Raw genomic sequence first — 7,449 nt, 5'->3', positions numbered from 1 at the left:
GTTTTTTGTATTTCCATACAAATTGTGAAATTATTTGTTCTAGCTCTGTGAAAAATACCGTTGGTAGCTTGATAGGGATTGCATTGAATCTATAGATTGCTTTGGGTAGTATACTCATTTTCACTATATTGATTCTTCTGATCCATGAACATGGTATGTTTCTCCATCTATTAGTGTCCTCTTTAATTTCTTTTACCAGTGTTTTATAGTTTTCTATATATAGGTCTTTTGTTTCTTTAGGTAGATATATTCCTAAGTATTTTATTCTTTTCATTGCAATGATGAAAGTTTTTTTTTTTTTTTTTTAAACTGTGTATTTTGTATTGGGCTATAGCTGATTACCAGTGTTGTGATGGTTTCAGGTGGACAGCAAAGGGACTCAGCCACACATATACAAGTATCTGTTCTGTCCCAAACCCCCCTCCCACCCAGGCTGCCACGTCACACTGAACAGAGTTCCATGTACTATATAGTAGATCTTTGTTGGTTATCCATTTTAGATATAGCAGTGAAAACACATATTTTTTGACTGATAAACTAAATGAATTCTAAGAAGCAAGCCTTCTCAAGTACTGAAGCTTGTATTTGAATTATAGGTACCTCACCCACTAACAAATTAGCTAAAAAGTTTGGGTTTTGTCTTAATGGGGCTCCTAGTCAGGATCCATGAGGCAGCTTCTTTAAGTGAGGTAGATGCACTTATTCTCCTTGTTAAACAGAAGAGGAAACCAAGGAAGCCCTAAGACTTGAACCTAGGGTGTTGGCTGGACACTCTGTTTTTTAATGCTACACTGTACAGCTTTTCCTGCAGCGTGCTGGAATTTGAACTTGTCTTCTCTCCAGTCAAGGTCACTTCTTGCCTCTGCCCTATTTGACTTTTTCCTTCGTTGAATCCTTCCTGTATCCCCACTTTTCTGGGATGGAGTGCTGATAATTTTCTACTTCACAGGTACGGAAACTGAGTTTTCAGTACTGTGATTCTAATCACAGTGTTAGCAGGTGACAGAACTGACCCCAGAACTGAGGAACTTCCACAGCACAGTGTTAGCAGGTGACAGAACTGGCCCCAGAACTTAGGAGCTTCCACAGCTGAGTACACGTGCTGTGCTGCCTTGTGTGCTGCTCTTCGTTCTTGCCAATAAATTGGATAAAGGTATGGAGTGGATGCCAATTAGATCAACAACAGTAATAACTGGGGTGGAGGGTGGGACGTGAGTGGGGAGAGCTCCCTGGAAGGTGGCTGGGATCAAGAAAGGATACAGAATCATGGGGGATAGTGGAAGGAGCAGAGTGTTTTCAGCTTTGAGAGAATTCAGGGGGAGGGTGGGGCATATGAAAACCATCTTTCAATATTTGGGTGTCTGTGTGGAGGTCTTAGATGGCAGGAGGTTCTGGAGAGATGCCATTTTAGGGTGAGGGACAAAAGTCTCTGAACTTGAGTTTTCCTATCTGTGTAATGAAGGCCCACTAAGGCCCAATTTGCAGAGTTGTGTCTGCAAGTCATTATGAAAGGTAGCCAGCAGAACTCCTCACACCCCGTGAAAGCCTTCTATCATGAGTGTGGTTGTGAGGCAATTGTGATAAAGATAATAATCTACAAATCTGGAAAACCACTTTGGCAACTTAGTGGGAATGGTTTCAAGGATTAGGTTAGAGGACATGATGTGTTCTGTCATTCTACTCTTGGCTGTTTAATTTCATTAAAACTAATCTAGTTTTTGTAGAGACCAGGGAACTATATTCCATATTTTTGTGTGTGTCTATGTATGTGTACTCAGTCATGTCTGTAGTCCCCCAGGCTCCACAGGTCTGTGGAATTGTTCAGGCAAGAAGACAGGAGTTGATTGTCATTTCCTACTCCAAGGGATCTTCCTGACCCAGGGATCAAACCTAGGTCTCCTGCATTTCAGGTGAATGCTTTACTGACCGAGCTACTAGGGAAACCCCAATATTTTGTAATAATGAATAACAAAAGAATATGAAAAAGAATATCTACTTACTGAATCACCGTGCTGTACACCCGCAACTAATACGACATTGTAAATCTGTTATACTTCAATTACAAAAAGGGATTAAAAAGGCAGTTTAGTTTGGGTTGCCAACCACAACGTCTGTGAAATTTTGGACAATTTCATTCATCTTGAAACATAGAATGGATGTAATATTATTTCTGTATGACAGAAGATGTAGCTAGGATGATTGGAACAGAAATATTTGTTGTGCATTTGGATGGTTACATATAACACTAAATATTCTATCGCTTGTTCCTTTCCAAAAACGTGGAAAAATGAACAGAAAACAACCATAGCATTACAGCATGACAGGGTCAGGGAATTTTAGGAATGGAAAGGACATTAGAAATGGGGTTAGGGTGAAATTCAATGTCTAGATGAAGGAGTCAGAAGTCCCACCAGAGGCCCTTTCTGGTGGTGTGTAGCCGTCTCCCATCCTGCTGAAGTGTCACATTTGGCAAGCACTCCTGGAAAAGTAGCAAAGGTTTCAGTCTTTTTCTATTAAATTCCATGATCCTGTCCCTTTTGCCAACCTGATGTTAATTTGCCTCCCATTACTGTATCTTCAGTGGTTTCCCATTTCCTTCAGGATGGGCTCCAAAGGAATTCACAATCTGGCACTAATATACCTAACACTGTTACTTCCCCTAACGTGTCCAGTCTTGGCCTGAGCGTGAGCTCAGATTTCTGTGATGGGGCCGCAGGGCTCTGGGGCTTGAGACAAGGGGCCAGGTGTATCAGCAGAGGCATTGTCTTATCTTACTTGCTCTGGGGTTCTACTCTTACCTCTTTTCACACTTCAGTGCAGTGGAGGGAAAATCAATGTTTTTAAACCACCATGAATCTCTGTGAATCCAGGCAAGATTAGAGAAGTGTGTATGTAGCAGGCATTCACTAAATAGCAAACCCCACAATGGATGGTCTTTTGTAATGTAGGAGAGGCCTAGTATGTGCTCGTCTATTTGATCTTCACATGAGAACCCCTCCTGTAGCTAAAACAAGTACTTCCATGTCACCTGCCTGCCAGTCCAAGCATGCCTGCCCCTACTGCCCCTCCTATGACAATACTGTCCTCCTTCCTTTGAGTTCAGGCTGGCAATATGTGTGCCTAAGGTGATTCTTTTCACCAACCCCTTTTGTATTATTTTTGTCACAAGGAGGTTTGAGTCAAACAGAGGAAAGAAATGCAAAACAATTCATTTCAGAGTCAGATAGGTGTAGTCAGATAGGTGTAGACTGGAATTTCACATTCAGTAGAAATTTAATGTGAGCTACAAATACAATTAAAACATTTCTAGTGTCAACTAAAAAGGTAGTCACAATCTGAAAGTAGAGAATTATTTTATTTGGTGGGAATGTTAGGACTCCAAGCTCTAGAAATAGCATTTCAAGTGGCCGTGGGAGACTGCTTTGAGAAAGCAGAAGACAGTGTCAGGCTATATACAGGTTTGCAACAAAAGAGGCAGGCAGTCTGAACATCATAGGTTTTTGTAAGGAAAATCAGATATCAAGTTAAGGAGTTTAGCGCTCTTCTATGTCTGGGAAAATGCAAGAGTCTGGGATTATCGAAGTCATTTCTTTCACATACATCTAGCTATCTGGGGCCAGTGTCCTGTCTTTTTGATTTATCACATCCCCCCACCCCCAGCTCCTCAGCAATCACTGTGAGGGTTGGTGGCATCTGCTGGATCGCAGGCATTGTGTTCTCTTTTGGGAGTCCTCATTCACGTTTGGAGGCCTGGAATCACTGATGACTGTTATATCCTTGTTTATTGATATGGTAGGAGATATTCTATTTCACAATAGTAATTGTTAAAATTAATTAAAAATATGTTTTATTTAACTCAATATATACAAAATACTGATTCAACACACAACATTAAAAATGATCAGAAATATTTTCTTTCCTTTTTTTCTGTTTCGAATTTTAGAAATTTGGTGTCTTTCATACTCTGAGCACATCTCAATTCAGACTTCCTTCACTTTTGGTGCTCAGCAGCTGCTTGTAATAGCGGCCAGTGTTGACACAGCAGGTCTGCAGAGTCTTATGGCTGACCAGTGTTAGTCCTAGAGTCACGTGGATCTGAGTGTGAACTCTGACTTTGCCCACAAGAGGCTGTCCAGACTTAGAAAGCCTCCTTCACTTTTAGGAGCCTCAGTTTTCTCACTATAAAATGGTCATATTAGTTATTGCCTCATAGGGCTGTCCTGAAGATAAAAATGAGACAATACATGTTCTGGCACAGAGTAAAGGTTAAATAAGTGTTAATTGCTGATACCATTCCAGCTGGATTTTATTTTATTTTTCGGATTTCCCAGTGAGTTTTATTTGGACCGACCTAGGGACAGAGTACTCTTGCCTGGAAAATCCCATGGATGGAGGAGCCTGGTGGGCTGCAGTCCATGGGGTCGCTAAGAGTCTGACACAGCTGAGCGACTTCACTTTCACTTTTCACTTTCATGCATTGGAGAAGGAAATGGCAACCCACTCCAGTGTTCTTGCCTGGAGAATTCCAGGGATGGGGGAGCCTGGTGGGCTGCCGTCTCTGGGGTCGCACAGAGTCGGACACGACTGAAGCGACTTAGCAGCAGCAGCAGGAACAGAGAAGGCCTGCACCTAAGAGAAGGTTAGCCTCTTGGTGGTGAAGCCTGGCTTGTGCTGGTGATGGAGGACGGGGTGGGGCAGCAGGAACTTGATCTGGCAGTCGTGGAACTGCTGATCTGCACACTTGCTGGCTGCGACCTCCTCCACCTTCATGACCTGGATTGAGTGGGCCTGGGCATGGTGCCACGTGCAGGGGGGCCGGTTCCAGCTGTGATTAAGTCATAGCGCAGCCAGATGCGAAAGTTCTTCACCGGCGGCGGTGATTTCCCTGTCCACAGTAGACCTTTTCCCCTGAGGACCTCATCTTCCTCAGCGGAGACACAAAGTACCAGAAGGGGGACTTGGCAACATCGTGCTCAGGCACATACATTTTCACGCGCCTGCGACAGAGAAGCGGCCTGCGGAGCCTGGGAGTCAGGCAGGCACGGCCCTGCCGTCTTGTACTCTTGAATTGTGCCTGAGGCCTTCATGGCGCTCTGTCCGTGCTCGCTGCCACCCCTGAAAAGGTCTAGCTAGATTTTGAGTGTTTATATGTAAGACAGCGGTGTTACATTTTCTTGTATCAACTTCATTCCATAATACCTGTGGGTGATGAAGGCAAGTTAACTTGCTTTGAGCTCTTTAGTTGGTGGACATTCTTAAAGTACACATCTGTGAAGTTGGTTTTAAAATTTTGTTTCTCTTGAACAGTTTATTATGAAAATATTCAAACAGAAAAGTTGAAAGAATTATACAGTGAACACCTGAATATGCAACTATCAAGAGTCTACAGTCAACATTTTGTTTTACTTGCTTTATTAAATACCTATCCATCTTTCTGCTATCCATCTATAAATCCATCTTATTTACCTCTTTTGCATTTTTATAGTTATTGGAGCTGTTGTTCATATTATAAAAGTTAAAAAACCTACTAAGATGCATTAATTATGAGTGTTTTTGCATGTCTTTCAGGAAATTGCCAGGATAGTGAAAATAAATATGTAAGAAGTCAAATAATTTGAATAATACAATTAATATAATTGATGTGCTCTAATAGTTAAGAAACAAGATACAAATTCTTTTTCAATACCATGTTCTTTATTTATCAACACATTTTGTTGTTGGTAAGATGTTACTGTACAAATGTTTGATATGGTCCATTTGTTTATTTTTCCTTGTGTTTCCCTTGCCTGAGGAGATACGTCAAAAAAAAAAAAAAATATATATATATAGCTAAGATGTGCCAAAGAGTGTACTACCTATGTTTTCTTCTAGAAGTTTTATGGTTTCAGATCTTACATTTAATGAGTCTTTAATTCATTTTGAGTTTATCTTTACAGATGGTCTGAGAAAGTAGTCCACTTTGGTTCTTTTGCATGTGGCTGTCCAGTTTTCCCAATACCACTTCTTGAAGAGGCTGTATTTTCCCCATTGTATATTCTTGCTCTTTTGCTATGAATTAATTGACCGTGTAAGTGTGTGTTCATTTCTGGGTTTCGTGTGTCCCTTAATTACTACACAGATGATCTTACTACTTTTGTCTTTTGTCTTAGCCTAACGTTTAACTGGTTGTTCTAGTACCTTTACCCTATGTTTGCCTTTACCAATAAAGTGTTTTCTTTTGTAATTGTTATATTATTAGTTGTGGTCTATTTTTTCCACTTAGAGAAGTCCCTTTAACAGTTTTTGTTGAGTTGAGTTAGCGGTGCTGAGCGGTTTTGGTCTCTTTCTTGCCTGTTAAACGCTTTCTCTCTCCTTCAAATCTGAATGAAAGCCTTCCTGGGTAGAGTATTCTTGGTTGTAGGTTTTTCCTTTCATCAATTTGGCTGTATTGGTCCACTCCTTTCTGTCCTGCAGTGTTTTTGCTGTAAAGTTAGAGAACAGTTTTATGTGAATTCCTTCGTATGTAACTAGTTGCTTTTCTCTTACTCCATTAAAGGGACTCTCTTTATCTTTAATTTTTGCAATTTTAATTATTATGTGTCTGTGTGAAGATCTCTTTGGGTTCATCTTGTTTGTAACTCTCTATACTTACTGGACCTGGATGTCTGTTCTCGTTTCCAGATTATGGGATTTTTTTTTTTAGTTATTATTTCTTCAGATAAGTTCTCTGCCTCTCTCTCCCTTCTCCTTCTGGGACCTTATAATGTAAATATTAGTATGCTTGATGTTGTCCCAGAGGTCTCTTAAATGCTCTTCATTTTCTAAAATTATTTTTTTTCTTCTTTCTGTTCTGCTTTAGTGATTTCCATCCCTCTGTCTTCCAGTTTGATGATTTATTTCTCCATATCATCTTAGTGAAACTTCTTGTGTATTTTTGATTTCAGTATTGTATTCATCAGCTGTTTTTTGGTTCTTCTATTTTCTAACTCTTTGTTAAGCTTCTCTCTGTTCATCCATTTTTTCTCCCAAGCTTGCTGAGCATCTTTATGATCATTACTTTGAACTTTTTATGGGTAGATTTCTTATCTCCACTTCTCTTAGTTCTTCCTCTGAGGTTTTATCTTGTTCCTTCCTTTGGAACATATTCTTCTGTAGCCTCATTTTGCCTAATTCTCTGGGTTTATTACTGTATGGTAGGTGGGTTGGTTATGTTTCTTGATCTTGCAGAAGTGGCCTTGTTCAGATCTTTGTGGCTTCATGGACTGTAGCCCACCAGGCTTCTCTGTCCATGGAATTTTCCAGGCAAGAACACTGGAGTAAGTTGCCATTTCCTACTCCAGGGGATCTTCCTGACCCAGGGATTGAACCCATGGCTCTTGCATCTCCTGCATTAGCCGGCAGGTTCTTTACCACTACTTCCACCTGGGAATCCCTCTTTATTTTTTTAAATTGGAGTATAATTGCTTTACA

This window comes from Bison bison, unplaced genomic scaffold, assembly GCF_000754665.1.
Source record: "Bison bison bison isolate TAMUID 2011002044 unplaced genomic scaffold, Bison_UMD1.0 scf7180017864341, whole genome shotgun sequence".
Taxonomy (NCBI): Eukaryota; Metazoa; Chordata; class Mammalia; order Artiodactyla; family Bovidae; genus Bison; species Bison bison.
This window is presented reverse-complemented; position numbering follows the sequence as displayed.